Below are 13,700 nucleotides of genomic sequence, written 5' to 3'. Positions count from 1 at the left end.
AATGAAAAGTCCTCCTTATAACCTGTATAAACGGACTACTTGTTACACTCCCTCCACCCCTCAAACAAAAAAACAAATCTTGGGACTCCCAACCTGCATCCACATCAGCTATAGAGCCTAAGCTACCAGACAAAGCCCTTCATTCCTATCTTTCCTCAAAACTATTAATGCACCTTTCCCAAACTGACCTGCTTTAGATCTCTGTAACCCAATGTGAACTGCCCCGGGACATATTATTACATCACCCCAAACTATTGATCCTAACATCTCTGACATCCGAAGTGCATGGAAATTCAACCAAAAACTCATAGTAACCCATACGATTTAATCAACTGAATCCTTCTCTACTAATGCCAAGCCCTTCATCAAATTTTCAACATCTGTCTCATCAATGACTAGTGCATAACTACATTCATTACAGCCACTCTTCCTCTCAACATCCACCCCATTAGTCAAGACTTTGTGAAGTCATGCAACCCAGCCACCTGTGTGAATATACTAATTGCCACCAAATCAGTCTTAACTGTCTGCAAAGCCTTACCTTGCCCCTAAATGTGTGAAGCAACAGCTGCTCCATCCAAACCCCTTCTTCCTCTGGTAACTGCAATACAAATTTATCACACTCATAAAGTGCCCTACCATATGCCTTCCTGGTGGACACTACCCATGATTTCTGCACTAACCTTCTGGTTACATCAACCCAAGATACCATACTTCCTCTGGCAGAACTGCTGGCACCTCCTCCACCCCTGGAGCCAACTGTCAAAATCTAGAAAACTAATTGAGACAAACTGTCAGCTATTGCATTTCACACGCCTGCCACATGCACTCTTGTAAATGAAAAGCTAATAATCAAACTCTGCAAAACCATCTTACGTAAAACCATGAACAATATTTCAGATCTTGCAACCTTCATCTGCAAAACCCTTACCACTGCCATGTTAGCTGAATAGAAAATGACCTTCTTTCCTTTCAATTTCTCCCTCCAAACTACCAAAGCTACCCAAATTGGCATTAACTCCAAAAAAGTGACATCCCTCTTCCACTCCTCCTTCCAGTCCAGTGGCCATCATGTTGCAAACTATTCACCTGTAAAAAATGCCCCCATTCCAGTACCTCCCGCCGAATCCATAAACAGCTGCAGTTTCACTTGACCAACCCAGTCCGACTGCCAAAAAGAGACCCCATTGAACTGCTCCAAAAAGGATAACCAAGACCCAGGTCAGCCCATGCCAACTTGCTAATCCTAACCCAATGGTGTTTACTCTTCCTTCCTTTCAATAAAAGGGCCACTGACCTGCAAAAAGTACACCCCAGATGAACTGCATGACATGTAAAATTTAAAAGCCATAGGAGCTCCTTGACCATTCAAATGCGTACTTTTGCCTTACACATCAGTGCCCCAATCTTCTCCTTCAATCTGTCTGTCTTATCCATGGGCAAGCAAAATAGCCCATGCCCTGCATCCACTAACAAAGCCAAAAAATCCAAAGCTTTAGCTGGCCTTCCAATTTGTGCCAGGCTAATGGAACCCCCTAACTCATCACACATACCCAGAATTCCTGTAATCCCTCATATGCTCCTTCAAACCTCTCACCCACTAACAAAAAATTGTCTAAGTAATCCACTGCCTCTGGGTACCCACCCACTGCTGCCAGACCCAATGAAGAGCCATACTAAATTTCTCAAACGTAGCACAAGCTACAGAGCAACCTGTCAGCATAGCCTTATCAAAATAAAATTTCTCTCCTACTACCATGCCCAGTAATGGCCACTCTTCCTCTCTTACTGGTAACAGGAAAAAAGCAGAGTCAATATCCACCTTCATTAACCAAGGATCCTTAAACGCCCAGATAACCTTCACCATATCATTAAAAGATGAATAACTGACTCTAGCAACCTCCATTGAAACAAAGTCATTCACCAAATTCCCCGTCGGGTACGATAAATGATGAATCAACCTAAATTCACCAGCCTCAAATGTCACTTTTAAAATGCCTGCTGTTGTGAATGACTTTCTCTTTTTTTCCTTTCACCACTGTTGTGATCATATGTTAGATTTTATTCATGACTTAACAATCTGTTTACCTATTGACATGTTCTGTTGTCTTTTGTAAAACCCTGTTGATACTTTGCTATGCACCGTATTTGAATCCATTCTGTTACAAATTGCTTAATGTCATTGTAACTTTCTACTGCTTTTTGCACTTCTTGTACATGTATTTATGCTTCTAGCTTTTCTCCTCAGACCTCCTCTGAAAAGGGGCAACTTATGCACAGATGGGTAAGCCTAGTAAACAAATGCTAATAAATAAATAAAATAATTAAATAAATACAATGTCTGTGTTTGTGTGAGGTAATGCAAGCAAATTACTGCAACCCTCTGGAGCTGATACTGTTAACTTGAAGACTGGTACAGCAAAAGAATGTGTTATTTCTGGAGTAAATGGGATGGGGTTCGGTAGCAGTTTGCTGCAAACTTTGATTGTCTCCTTACCTGTCTGACACACTTATCTGATATCAGATGTCTATATAAAGACAAAAATCTGCCTAGTAATTTGAACTAAATGAGAAAGGTCAGAGGGCAATCAGTGATATCTCAGGACTGTCTCTCATAATTGTCTTGAAACTACTCTGTTCTGCTATAAGGAGCTACTGGGCTGCCTCTGCCAGTGTTGTCTTGGTTTCCTACATGCATGTCTTTTCTTTAGACTCTGCCTTTTATTTGAGTCAACTGTTGTCAAATTTACTTCCTGCAAAATGGCAAGATTTCTAAAGGGTATCTATTTAATATTCTGCATGGTTGTATTCTTTTATTCTAGATGTAGCACAACTTTTTTTTAAGATGACGAATTAAAAAAAAAAAAAACAAACAAAGTAACAAACAGAGAAAGCTTTATCAGGAGATCATACAAGACAATGATGATCATTACCATCAAAAAAAGACAAGAGTTCTCTGTATTGCATTATTTTCAATAACAGTACCATAGACAGCAACTCTAAAACACCCATGGCAATATCATAAGTACATCTGACTATGTGGAAATTGGGTCTACATCACTTTGTCGAATCACTTATGATCGAACCCCTATTTGCCAATGACACTGCGGTACATATATATAGTGCATAACATCGAATATGCACTTTCACTAAAAGAAAGTAAAAAACGAAAAAACATGCAGTTTGCATGTTTTGTTAGTTGTACATCAACATATTCTGATGATGTACAACCAAAAAAATCTTTTGTGGAGATTGTGGTACAGTGGGGATAAGGGAATATTCCCTTTTCCCCACTGTAGTGTGATCTCGGAGTTAGAATATTAAACCAGGGAGGGTGTGGGGGGGTGCAGCATGTGTATTTTTTACTTTTTTTGTTTACTTTAGTGAAAGTGCATGTTCGATGTTATGCACTTTCGCTAAAGTGGGTTCGTGAAAGTGCACTTTCGATGTTTTAACATAGACCCATATATATATATATATATATATATATATATATATATATATATATATATATATATATTTGTAAACATCTTGCTATATACATTATGTGTATTTAAGCCTATAAGCTTGTCTTAAGCTCTGCTTATGATAGAAAACTTTAAAACAAACATGATTGACAGCTTCAGATCTGAGAAGAGCTGAAGACTGCCAGGCACTTTGTGTAAAGTGGGAAATGATTATGATAGAATGAGTACAGAGTAACCTAAATTTAAAAAGCTAAAATGTTTTATTTATTCTATTTGAGGTGGGTTAAGTGGACCTAAAGGCCCACATCTACTCATGACTTGTTATAAAATAATACATTCACAAACTACAGAGTGTATTACAATAGTTGACCATAGTCTTCTGCCTACAGTGCAGTGCTGGGATGAGCATGTTGAATGAGATTAAACAATGTCGTGATTATATAAGGTCACAACAAGGCAACTAGAATGCAGTCAGGAATTGTAGTCAATCCATTATCAAGAATCATGCACCACATTCTTGTAGAAGCTAGTATATTTACAGAAAATGATAGTATCCTTAGGTAGTAGTTTGGATAATCGTTAAGCAGAAACATTCCGATATCCAGAAAAGGTATGCATGTGATCGAGTTTACAAGATAATCGTATGTGGTGCTCCTTTGATATCACTGGGAAGGTAGTTCCATGGTTATAGTCATGTCTTTAGAGAAGGCCTCCATGAGAATATTGAAGAGTAGTGAGAGAGCAGATAGCAGACGTAGAGAAGCCGCAGCTTAATCTGCATATTTGTTACTAATGACTACAGTCCAGTTATTGGCATACCAGTAAGTAAGGTTATCTTGTGTATCACTGGGAGATGCCTCATTTTAAGGTTGCTCTATACTGTAGGAGCTGGCATAACTACAATGTGTCTTAATTGCAAAGCAGAAGCTTTTGGCATTTGCTGGTATAGCTGGACTGAAATGACTGTAAGAACTTAATCCAATAAGGCATACAAATTCCTTTGTCAAGTGAGAAACTGATCTCAGTAGTTAAGAGACAGGAGATTTTATGCTAGGTTGCAAGAATCCCATTTGTTTTTGTGATAACTTTATCAATATGAAGGAAAAGGGACATGAACAACATGAAAGTCCAACTACACATACTTAGATGTTGAAAATGAGTGACTAATATGAAGGAATCCTCTCTCCATTTCAAAGAAGGAATCCTCAAGTTAATTGGTGTCATTTTAAGCTATTTAAGTAGGCTGAAGTACGCGGTTAGTAGTTTTTCAGGTAAGTTTGACTGCATGCCTTGCTGTGGAGCAGAGGTAAATCACTTTGATAGTGATACTTCCTGGACAACAGCAGGGCCACAACCTTGTCTTTTATGTTTTTGTTGACATTTATGTCAAGGACATATTGAATCGTTAATTATAGATATGTCACCAGTCCTTCAGAAACAAAAACACTAAAAGCAAGTATAGTTGATTTACAGGAAAATTATAGCTATTTTCCCTGAATAAGCAAAAATACTGTAGGGAGTCATCAGTTATGGTTCAGCAAGTTGTCATGACCGATAATGTGGGGATTTCATCAGATATTTTGCTTCCAGGAAGACATGTATTTAAATAATTGCTAAAAAATAATTATGCATGAAAAACCTCAAAGAATTAAATTTACCCATGACTGATATGCCTTAAATATAGTAATTACATTGCTATTTATACACCAAGAATTTCCTGAGCATGGGGATAAAATATTGACTTTTTTTGTACTTATTCAGTGTTTTGGTCTTCGTGCACACAAGGACTGTGCAAAGCAGATATCAACTTAAATTAAAATAAACCAGCAATGCAAGTTGCTGTATTGATACAATTAGGTAAATGCCTACTAGTTTTCTTGTATGAAATATTTTTTATCTTGTTTGTTTATAACCTTTTCAATACTACAGAGGATAAGAATTTAAAACTGAACCATTCATCTACTTTTATTTCTGTCTTCTGTTACTTTCATAGATAGCCACACTGGCACCGTGTCAAAATATTCTTGCTTTTCTGTTACCACATTTAAGGGATAATATTTAGGTTTCTAAGCAAATCAGCAATGAAATGTTAAAATGAAATGAATTAGCAATGCTGAACATATAATTGTATTAAGTATGTATTCATTTGAGCTCTGCATTCATAATGATCACCGCTCTACATTATGAAAATAAAACTGAAATAACCTTCAACAGTGGCTAGGTCAGAATGACTTTATTGCTTTTTTTTCTGAGAGTAGCTCTGTTATTGAAACTAGTAGGGATTAATAATAGTTCGAAAACACTTGCTACATGCTGGTGAATAGTGTATCTCCATAGCAACCTCTTTTTAAGTGTGTTATTTGTAGTGTTTAAAGCTCTCCACTGTCAACCTGTAGATATCTAATGTAACCACAGAAAAGATATTAAAACAAAAATGTATATAAGTAATTTTCATTACAAAGAATGAGAAGCACTTAGGGGTAAGACCAATATACTTCAAATGTATTTAGTCCTGGAACAAAGTAATAGGAAATTGGATTTGTCTGAATAGTTGCTAAAGACAGACTAGTTAATGAAAATGAATCAGTAAATTGCAACATGCAATTAAACACCATAAATGAGCATAGCTGAGGACATGACCTAACAAGCTTCAGTAAAGTTTTTCTTTTTTTTTTTCAACCAAAGCCTATGATAATCTTTTGATAGCATACTGGAGTAATGAATAACACTCTCTCCTAGCAGCAAAAGTTTCTCTGGTTTGGTTCTCAGTTGGGCTATCTTCTGTGTGATGATTGCATGTCCTGTCTACTAATTTGGGTTTTCCCCAAGTTGTCAGGTTTCTCTTACATCCCCAAGACATATGGTAGGAAGATTGGCAATTCAAAATTGTCCATAGGAGTGTATGTAGTATGTGCATATGGTATAGAAAAAAAGTGTGGCAATCTGATTCCAACTCCTACATCCACAGTAAACTCCACAGATGGTGACAGCAGTTCATAGGTAACTATAGGAGTCAGATGTGGCTCAACAGCAATGAATGGTTGATAATAATGATTCATTCACTCATTCACTCATTAATTAATGAATTCATTCATTCATTCATTCTTTTTCTGATACCAACTTTTTTCTATTCAAGGCTGTGGGGCAGAAATTGCTTTTCTCAGCATATTTCAAATGACTACTGAAGGACATTGACTGACTTATTCTGACTCATAGGAGAAGCTTATTCTGTAATTATGTAAGTGTTGAGTAATGTATGTCTCCTTTTTTATTACATGTATTTATTTTTATGTATTAGATTCCACAAGCTGTTGCTTCCTCCTCAGTGGTGTATTCTAACCACAGACTTAATGGTGAAATAGGACAGGATCCACCATTGCCTTGTAGTCCATGAAAAGGTCACTTCTTTGTTACCTAAAAGAAACAGCATATAACAGTTTCTTACATTTTTGTAAATAAGTAAAGTTTTCTGGTCCTATAATTTTTCTAGTAAAGAATCAATATAACTTTTCAAATTGTTTCAAGTGGAGTATTTGGATAGCTACAGAATGCATAATTGTATTTATTAATGGATCAGACCAATGATATATAAACTGGTAAAAATGTGAACATATTTATATGTTTCTAGCACTTTTTTGCAAATTACAATTAATCCCAGCCAGTCCATTAAAAGAAATTAGTTAACAGCATTATTCTACATTCTACATTAGTCTAAGCATGTGTGAACTCATTACTATTACTACTGGCGATTCTGAAGTTCTTATCTGGGTAATGAGTAAAAAGAAAAACGGTGTTTGTCGTATGCATCGTACGTCCTGGTGTTATGTGGATTAAACTTGTGGTTTAAAGAACTAGAGTGGAGTCTATTGGAACTTTTAGATTGGTTGGCACTGTTATAAAATTTTTTGTACTGTTTTACTGCATTTTTAACTGTTTTGTACTGTTGTAGTCAGGTAGTTTGTACTGTTTTATACCATTTTAACTGTATTTTCATTGCTAGATAGTGTTTCATTACTGTAATTGCATTTTATTGAATTACTTAACTGTAAACTGCTTTTTCATACCGACAGTTGTATGTTCTGTTTGTGAGTGCTCTATCTGTGCTTTTCTTTTAGATTCTTTCATCCAGAATTCCTGTGTAACTGATGACCTGGGATCCTGAGACAGTATATCAACTGCACACAATAAGTGAGAGATACAATTACATTAAGAACCTAGAATCCTTGCTTTCTCAACCACAAGTCAGTACAAGAGACATGGTTGAGGTCACTGAATATGTGTCCCAGGCAAGTATGTCCCTAGCCTTAAGCAGCATCCTACCATCACTCAGAATGATGCCTCAGTGCAAACAGAAAATGATGGACTTTAACAATTGGCTTAGTTTCTGGTGTCATTCCAAGGGGATCCAGTACCTGAAAGCCTGGAGGACATGATTGCAGACTATGATGCTTTACCAGAGATGGCCTTCATCTGTCTCCCCTGGACTTCAGGCTTCTGGCAAAGGCTCTTGCCACCCCCATAGTGCCTTTTTTAGGCAAAGTCATGAGGACGAAAGGACCAATGTGAAAAATTCTTCTAAATGAAATTTAAAAGTCATGCTGTTAAATGTTAAGAGTCTTAACATGAGACTGCACTCAGTGCAAGCATTCCCCACCCTAGAAGATGCTGACATTTGTGCAGTCACTGAAACCTGATTCAAAGCTGTGGAGAGCACCCCAGCCTTTCCAGGTTATTTGTCCAAAGCCAAAGGAGGTGGAGTTTCAATATTTATCAAAGGCATACACACCTCCAGGCTGGTCAAACAGTATGATGCACAAGAAACACTCAAGGTGCAGTTAACTATTGACAAAACACCTATTTAAATCATAGTTAGCTACAGACCCTCAACCATGACTCAGGAGGTCCACTCCACATATCCTGGACTTACTTAAATCCATCAAGATTCAACCCTCTACTCTGATCCTGGGTGACTTTAACTACCCAGCCATAGAGTGGAAGACCTATTCTAGCTCAAACACGAATACCCAGAGATTCCTCAACTTCATCGATGCCACTGCATTGGATCAGCTGGATGACACCTCACAAGAGGTGAAAATATCCTGGACCTGGTACTAACCAACATGAGTAGCCACTGTAGCACCCCTACAGTAAGGGTAAGATCTGACCATATAGCAATCACTTTCGAAGTCACCATCTCCACTGAACCCCCCCTCCCCCTTGCCAGGGTCTAACAAAAACATTTTTTCCAAAGCAGACTACAACTTCCTGAGAGCAGATATAGGCAGCTTCACAGCAACCATCCCTTCAGTTGAATCAACCCATATGTTACCAGATGGGTAGCTAACTGGTTCACTGATAGAACCCACTCAGTCAAAATAGGGGAAGCCACCTCTAGTAGGTGGCCTGTAACAAGCAGTGTACCCCAAGGATTGGTCTTGGAGCCTCTACTGTTTGGGATATACCTTTCTGATGTGCAAGCCAAAACCAGTGGTCTGTGGCTGACCATGTTTGCAGATGACTACAAGCTGGGCATTGTCATAAATTCCTCCAGTGATGTTAACTTCCTCCAAGAGGACCTTAACCAAACTAATGACTGGTGCCAGATGCATGGCCTCAAGCTAAATGCTAAGAAATGCATCATTATTCACTTTGGGGAAAATGGTGTCCCCACTAATTATAACATTAATAACAATGTACTAAGCACTGAATCAATCATGAGGGACTTGGGCACCCAGGTTGATAGCAACCTGATTTTGACCACCATGTTGCCTCCGTTGTAAGGAAGGCTTTCTACATGGCCCACATTATAAGTAAGGATATTTCATCCAGGAACAAGGAGGTCATAACATCTCTGTACTCCTCTGTTATCAGACCCATTGTTGAGTGCAATACCCTCTTAGGCATGTACCTTGCCAAGCACATGCAGCATTTGGAGAGATCTCAAAGGTTCCTGAGCAGGAAAATCCAGGGTCTCAAATATCTATCCTATATAGATAGGCTAAAAGCCCTGTCCCTCTACTCAGTCTCATACAGACTGCTCAGAGGTGACCTGTATCTGGCATACAAGGTTGTCTCAGTCTCAGCCTTGATGGAGTTGCTGCATATCCGTAAGTCAAACTCCACTCATGCATCCCATACACAAGGTCTCAACCTGGACTGTGACATTACTAGAACTTGGTGGGACAGATCTGTGTCCCAGCGACTCCCCCATCTGTGGAATAGACTTCCTCTCCATGCCAAGCAGAGTACCTCACTAGCCCTCTTTAAGAGGAACCTGGACAACTGGGTGGGAAACAGAAAATATGCCCTTGGGATCCCACCTGTGTCCCTACTGGACAGGGAAAACTGGTGCTGACTTTGTGAGAACATGGGTGAAACTCTTGGCTAGGTGTATAAGGGCCAATAGTCTGTTATCATCCTATAAACCTATGAACCTATACAAAGGATTACCAGTAATAGAAAGCAGTACAAGTCTAATATTTATTATTTTATCTAGTAATTTATATCTTTACATTTGTCATATTATTCAAAAGGCAATACCTTTCCTTAAGAACCCCCCATTGTTCTAGTTCTCACAGAAACAGGTACTCATGATTATCTCCAGAATTTGACAGAGTACTGGTCAGGCTTATGTATCTAAAATGTTTTTAAGTCTGATATGACTCTACTCCTTGTGAACTGGCACCAGTACAGCTTATTGCTACAGGTCAAGGACTTGTCCACATATTAACATATCAATTAACATGATAAATGGAGGTTTATATAGGTTTTCCTTAATTCTGTATCAGAAAGTAACATGTATGATATCTTTACCTATGGAATTTGAACTATTAGTTTTATCTGCAGCAGCACTTTTCATATCTGTATATATATAACAAGGTCATTTATCTGTGTCTGTAGCATTTTGTTATTGTGAAGTTTACACAAAGTGGTTCTGCAAGTATGATGGCTGTGTTCTGTGACTGGATGACCAACTAACTGTCTATTGACAACATACTGAATTCACAGTTCTTCAGTTTTCTGCTGTAGTTATACAATCCCTTAATACAGCATCAACCCACCACACCTAGCTGATGTCACAGATTTAGGAGCATTAAAACGATAAGTCAAGTTGTTTCTGTACTATATGTAATCTAGACTTGTTTTACAACTAGGGCAATTTTTCTGCATATTTTGTTTATTTTGTGATGCCTACACGTGTGTAGATACAGATTGACAGATAGATATGTAAAACAATATTAATAAAACTCAAACATTATCCTAAGCAGATTTATTTGAGTCATTAAGTGGAGTATCCCAGTCTATTTTTATAAGTATGTCATCTACTGATGACCTCTTGATAATGTCAAAGAAGAATGATTTACTTATGACAGTTTGATTTTGCTTTTATGTTAAAGATAATGGGATCATGAGTTGTGTTATTTAAAAGGATATAACCATTTGATGGTGAACAAAATGTTAATAGGTTTGTCAATGAAATTTCAAATTATATGCAATTACAAATTAGCATAGCAGGGGTGTGGCCAAGATGACTAAGTGAGAGCAGCAACTGGTGAAAGCTCTGTGACTGAAAACTTTTCTCTGAAAGAAAATATAATAAAAAATAAAATTTGGAGATACTTCTTGACTAATTTTATTCAGTAATTGTCAGAGAAAAGATGTATACATTCAAATTCTTCAAAATCTGTACTTTTCCTGTCAGAATTTCAACTGCTTGGTTAACAGGGAACAGACTTCAACATGAGCCACTTAAGAAATTGTACTCAGGATTCTTGTGCTAAAAATTATGTATTATTTAAAATAGACAAACTGGATACAAAAATAGAAAGTTTCAAAGAACAGGCCAGAAAGAAGTTTGAACATTTAGAAATTCTTATGAAACAAAAAAAGTGTACAAAGATAAGTCAAGTCAAGTCAAGAAGCTTTAAATGATCATGAAGGGAGAATACCTGAAGGTGAGTCTCAGACTGAATTTCTTTTAAAACAAAATAACTGGCTCATTGATAAAGTTGATGATTTGGAAAATATACTAAGATGAACTAACAATATAATTTATGGTATATCTGAAGGATATGAGGGAAACAGTATTAACAAACTTCTTAACAACCTGGCTACATAAAACATTAAATCTACCTAGCTTTATCTTTTGGAATTGAAAGGGGACATAGATCCATGAGAGCACCTTCAAAAAAAAAAAAAAAACTCACCACCACATTCAATTATAGTTAAGTTTATGTCTAGCCTAGAAAAAAAGATTAACTATTAAAAACAGCATGGTCCAGCCCACCTATTAAAATAGGTGAACATGTCATTAGATTTGATAATGATTATTTCAGTAAAGTAATGGGTAAAAGAAAATCCTGTTTGCCACTGATAAAGGAACTTAAAAAGAATGATATTAAAGCCACTTTGGTGTTTCCTGCAAAGATCAAATGATTTCTTTCTGAAGGAAACAAAGTATTTAAAAAGCTGGAGGAGGTATCCACTTTTGTTAACAACAATAAAATCCTTAATCATACCGAAGAAATGGAGTGGAATAGTAAATTCCTCAAGAAACAGAGTGATCTGAATTCCTGCAAAACTGCTTCTAAAATTAAAAAGCTTAAAAAATAAGTGACTTTTATTCTCTGATTGCAGGACTTTTCATAGGTTCATAGATTAGTACAAAGCTAACTGCCCTTGCGAGTCATTTTAAGCATAGCCAACTGTCCCTTGTGAGACTCAAACTCTGCACCTTGTATTTGCAAGGCAAAATCCTTAACCATTAGGCCACCCTCCCAACCCTTACTTTCTGAAACAATAGATTTGTCCTTTGAGTAAAATGTCTGCACTGGACCTTAAGCTTCAAAACATATATAAGTATGTATTAATATTTTAAGCTAAAACATTTTTCATGATGAAGAATATAAATGGTTAGTGTTATTGTTTTACTATATTTACAGTGAAAGACAATGTATTTCATTTAACTAAACATATATGTCTATTTCTAAATGTTAGACAACTACTTTCTGTAAAAAATTGTCATTAAATTATAAGCAATAGAACTGGAAATTTTAAGACTATATAAGTTAAGAATTTTACTTTATTTGTTTAACTTTGCTTAGTATGTGCATTGCTGAGTAAATTGAATGTCATCTAACTAATATGCTAATTAGAAATGTTAAAGTGCTGGTGATTTTGTTTTCTTGGTTCCAGTGTAACAGCTTCCATTGACAGGTCATTTATGAAGAAGGTAACACTTAAAGAAAGCTTGAGAACAAAAGAATGTTCCAGTTGTGTCAGAATACTGGATTCCTGCTTGCCTTGCTTCCCATCTTGAGCTGTTCTGAAGAAAATCTAGGTGAAAGTTCATCATTGATGTCTGTGAAAACAGAAAGGAACTTTCTTTTTCTTTCTTTTTTCAAGTATAGATGTAATAAATCTACTCAAAAATAACATATTTTCTCCTTTCTTAGAAGTGAAGAATTGTTAAAACAAAAGCTATAGCAATGTTTTATATTGAGCTGTTGCTGACATATAATTTGCTTACATTTTGCTGAATGTTAATAGCTTATGTTGAAGCGTTATTAACTCTAACTGTACATATTAATGGAAAGAGGTAAAGTTAGATGTTTGTTACTGATTAGAGCAGAGTTTAAAAGAATTAAGAATAATGAGAAACTTACAGAGGAAATTAGCAGCTGCTGTGTGTTATGAGTTGTCTTTTTTACACGCTGTAATCAATTTCTAATGTCAGAATATGAAGCTTAGATCAGAATAGCAGTTCACAATGGCTAAAATACACATTCAAATTAAACAAGGAGGAATTACTTTTTATAATGTCAAGCTTACTTGTAATACTATAATTAATAATAAGAGTAAATATCTTATGAGTACTATACAAATCTTTAGAATGAAATATCTAATGTGCAAGATTAATAAAATATCAGAATCAGTAAGTTAAGAAATATATATACTCATATTATCATCTCTAATATAGAGCTAATGATTAAATAGTTCTTTGATGCAAGATTTTAGAAAAAAAAGTTATATCAAATAAGGTAGAATATTAATGGGAAAATAAGACAGAAAAAAATGTATTTAAATAACAAACTACTTATAAGAAAGATATGTATTACATATACCTGCATATGGCAGAAATGTGAATATACAAGATCTCATATAATTTACATGGAAAATCATATAAATATTTGAAAATAATCTGAAAGCTGACATTTGAAGCTTGGTTATGTT

The sequence above is a fragment of the Protopterus annectens genome, chromosome 11.part0, assembly GCF_019279795.1.
Source record: "Protopterus annectens isolate FY-2018-M chromosome 11.part0, PAN1.0, whole genome shotgun sequence".
Taxonomy (NCBI): Eukaryota; Metazoa; Chordata; order Ceratodontiformes; family Protopteridae; genus Protopterus; species Protopterus annectens.
This window is presented reverse-complemented; position numbering follows the sequence as displayed.